A 4,839-nucleotide genomic window follows, 5' to 3' on the forward strand; every position below is an offset into this window, starting at 1 on the left:
GAACCATAAAAGACCTCGAATAGCCAAAGCAATCCTGAGAAGGAAGAATAAAGCAGGGGGAATTACACTCCCCAACTTCAAGCTCTACTACAAAGCCACAGTAATCAAGACAATTTGGTACTGGCACAAGAACAGAGCCACAGACCAGTGGAACAGACTAGAGAGCCCTGATATAAACCCAACTATATATGGTCAATTAATATATGATAAAGGAGCCATGAACATCCAATGGGAAAATGACAGCCTCGTCAACAGCTGGTATTGGCAAAACTGGACAGCTACATGCAAGAGAAATGAAACTGGATTATTGTTTAACCCCACACGCAAAAGTAAACTAGAAATGGATTAAGACTTGAATGTAAGTCACGAAACTATAAAACTCTTAGAAGACAACATAGGCAAACATCTCCTGAATATAAGCATGAGCAACTTCTTCTTAAACCCATATCCTTGAGAAAGAGAAACAAAAGCAAAAATGAACTCATGGGACTACATCAAACTAAAAAGGTTTTGTACGGCAAAGGACATCATCAACAAAACAAAAAGGCATCCTACAGTATGGGAGAATATATTTGTAAATGACATATCCAACAAGGGGTTAACATCCAAAATATATGAAGAACTTACCAGAGGCCTTGCTGGAGGGGTAGAGGTGGTTAGGTTGCTCATCATAAAGGACAAATTGGATGGAAGCCTTGTCCTACGTTCCCTCTGTACTGCCCCCACGAGTTCTGCCCCACGAATCCCACTCACACAAGCTGAAGAGTAAAGGGAACCCACTGGTTTATATAATTGGGAAGTTCAAAAGTTGGGGCTGGCTTGAAGCACAGAGCCAGGCGTTCAGACATGCCCTCAGGGTCTCTCTCTGCTCTCAACCTGCTGGGGGCGGGGAGCATTCAGTAATCAGGACCTATTGTGGCCATAAAGATGCCCACCAGTTCCCACGAGTAATGCCCATCTCTGTTACCTTTACCATATTTCTCTACCCCTTTCCTCTCGTTCTCTCCTGAACCCATTTCAGTTAGACTTTCACTTCCATCACTCCACTGAGATTGCTCTGAAGACCTCCAAAGCCAAAGCCAACAGTCATCTCAGTCCTCAGCTTACTCAACTCATAAGCAACATTTGACATGACTGGAATCATGTTGTCCTCTGGGCTTTCCTTGTTTTCTCCTTCCCTCTCCCTGGCCATCACCTCTGTCCCCTTTCTGGTGCCTCCTCATGCCGATTTCTAAATGTAAAACTCCCAGGGTTAGGTCCCCAGACCCCTGCTCTATCTACACTCGTCTCAATCTCAGAGTCCTGTGCCTTTAAATGCCAATTAACTCACGTCTCCCAATTTTATGTTCCCAACCTGAATTCCTCTGAATCCTAGATTCCTTTATCCAACTCCTGACATCTCTTCTTAGACATCTAACTGGCATCTCAAATTTAACATGTCTAAAATGACTCCAGATCTCCCTCCCCGAAATTTCTCCATTCACATTCTTCCCTACTCAATAAATATCAACCATCCCTCCACACATAGTATATGTTCATTGTCTTCTCCACAAGGTGTACTTTAGCTATGATACACAGGGAAGTAGATAGCTTGACAAAATGTTCCAACTTGGTGATACTTGTGAATGCTCTCAGAAATGGCATAAACACAGGACTGGGAGGGAGCACAATGGGACAAAGGGCAAGAGTAGGCAGAGAGAAACCCTCCCAGACAGCATTCCTGTCATTTCTTCACCAGAGAAAAATGGCTTTGGTGGCAACAGTTGTGTCACCCAATAAAGTCAATACAATCAACTGGTTGCAGCTATTTTACATGCACAATCCCATACCATTTCATTGATTTTATAATTAACAGTGCTAATAGAAGCACATCTAGAGAACCTCATAAACATGTATTCACTCATTCAGCAAGTGTTTGAACATCTACTCTGTTACACACACTGAAAGAGACTACTCATGCTGGATCCCTAGTGACATAGTTCTTTCCTTCCATTCCCAAAGGACAGGGCTTTCAAGAGGGTATAGAAGTGGGGTCAAGAGTGCACGGCAGGAAGGAGCACTGGGGAGGCCCACCTCACGTTCCACCTGCCACCAGTGAGCCTTCTAATCTCCTGGCCTCGTGGTCCAGTCTGATCCACTCAGCCAGTCTTCTTCACTCAGGTGTCATTTTCTCTCAGGAACCTGTTTTTCTCTCAGCAATGACTTGTTTTGAGGACCCCTGTCCTCAACATGTCTGAACTATAAATAAGCCAAAATGAGTTCATTTGCTTTCTTTCCCAAAAGGCACCTGAATCTCATTCAAAATAAGTATAAATGGACATCTGTTTTCAGGGTTCCTGAACATTCTGTGAAGGGCAATAATACCACAAACATTGTAATTCATTAGGGGGTAGCTTGCATGAACACGTAGAGGATCTAATAAGTCTTATTTCTGACTCAGTCAAAAAAACACCATTACAAGTGCTTGAATTGGCACTGTTGAATTATTTTGGGAGGGCTAAACTGCTGAATCAACAGTAATTCTGTAACAAAAAATACACAAGTTTGTCTCTTTTGTTCTGCAATATATTTTTCAGACAGGCATGAAACTCGGCTCCATAGAGTCATTCAGGAATCCAGGCAGATAGTTGCTCTGCTATCTTCAATGGATAGCTTGCAAAGTCATTCTAGTTCACACCATTTCATCCAGTAGGAAAGGGGGAAAAGGAGTGAAGGGCAGACAATGTTTCACAAGTCAGCCCTGAAAGCAGCACACACTCTTCCCCTTATCCACTAGTGATAACCTGGTCCTGTGGCCACACCTAGCTGCAAAGGAGACTGGGAAATGTAATCCCTGGCAGAGCAGTCCAGCTACAACTCTAACACTAGAACAAGGGACATCAAATTATAGCTCAAGGATCAAATCCTCAAGCTCTCTAAGGTAGGGAAATAAGACAATTAAAGGACAGAGAGGAAGGGAAGTTTACTTTTCAGAAGGGAAGTTTACTTCTCACCACAACCCTTTTGTATATTCTGAATTTGTACAATGTTCGTTCACCTATTTTTAAAGCGATTAATTAAAAATTAAAACAAGAAAAACCACATATACAATAGTTTGCTAACCAACACCTCCTCTGAAAGACACAATCTTTTTTTAAAGGCCATGGAGGTTTCTTTAATCAGATATAGTCAGTTCTACTGATTTGGGAGCCATTTTCTATTGCTGTACTTGCTTCCCTGCTCTGCTGTACGTCAGATTCTCAGACATATCTCATTTCTCTTATTTTCTTCGTCAACTTACCAATTCTATTTTAGTCCCCTGGTTTTCTTGAAAGTTCCTTTTTCCAGATAGGATTTATCAGTATTTATTCAGTTCTCTTACACATGTTGAACAGAAAGAGAAGCAAATCCGACCTCAGAGAAAAATTAAGCACAAAGAGACAAAAGGAACATTTCCTGATAAACAACTTTGAAGAAAAATCCTGCAAGGGAACCAACCCACCTTTTGGTTAAAATGATGGCAATCCCACTCACACAAGCTGAAGAGTAAAGGGAACCCACTGGTTTATATAACTGGGAAGTTCAAAAGTTGGGGCTGGCTTGAAGCACAGAGCCAGGCGTTCAGACATGCCCTCAGGGTCTCTCTCTGCTCTCAACCTGCTGGGGGGGGGGGCATTCAGTAATCAGGACCTATTGTGGCCATAAAGATGCCCACCAGCCACCCCAAATTCCTAAGCCCCTAACTTAACAGTCCTGATGGAAAGAAACTTTCTCTCTGAACATCAATAGAGCAAATCTAGAGAACACTCTAATGGGTTATTCTTAGACCTGTCCAAGGGTGGAGTCCAAGTCTGACCCAGTTTAAGCTATATGCCTTTACCTATGGGCCACCAGGATAATATGAAATGTGCAAAGAAGAGCTCCCCACAGGGCATTACATGAATGCTAAGTAGGGAAAAACAACAAATGTCCTCTATTGCTTCTGATAAGTCAACACTATGACAACTGTATATTTTAATAGACTTAGAACTATAATCCTTACTCCCTATACTGATTAGAAGTAGGGGGTTTTCAATTTCAAGGCAAGGTAGCTGGAAAGTTCACACTTACACACAGTCTGGTTTGCACTGTACTAGACATATTTTTTGAATACCAGATTGGAAACCTCATAATTTGGCAAAAAAAACCCTCCAAAAGTTCAATTTGTAAGTCAGATTACAATCTTTTGGGCCCTCTGAAATACTTTGCTCAGGACAAAGAATTTCCATAGTGCAGCCTGCCAAAATTTATCTTCTTCATTTTAACCACATACTTTTCAAATGTGCATCTGAAACTCAACAAAGGTATCAAAGTGTGGGATCTGTATTTAGCTCTAAATTATGAAATAACTTAAGAGGTTATATTTGTATTTCTCTTACCCAATATCCACTTATTTTCTCCCAGAATATTCCTGGTCAGCTGACCCAAATGGATACATGATATTTCCTTAAATTGATTGATTCTTGAATAAATGACTGCAGTTGTCCCTCCATAGCACAAGGCAGAGGATCTATATATAAATGAAAGTTTCTTAATGAGCAGAAAACTCATCTAAGAGCAAAAGTTTGGACAGCCTTGCTATAAGAAATTACTCATTTTTACAGTACAATCATGAGGACATGAATGAGAGCTAGTGCTATATGCCAGTTTAAAGCCAAACACCTTTTATCTGGAATTATATGACTAAATCCAAATTTCTAAAACATCTTCAAGAAGGAAGATTGATAAGTGCATTTTAAAGCTATAGTTTCGCCTACAACTGAGATGGTCTTGGTTAGTATCTTAGTTCATCAAGAGTGACACAAAATCTTCCAAACAGAA

Source organism: Manis javanica, chromosome 2 (assembly GCF_040802235.1).
Source record: "Manis javanica isolate MJ-LG chromosome 2, MJ_LKY, whole genome shotgun sequence".
In the NCBI taxonomy this organism is placed as follows: Eukaryota; Metazoa; Chordata; class Mammalia; order Pholidota; family Manidae; genus Manis; species Manis javanica.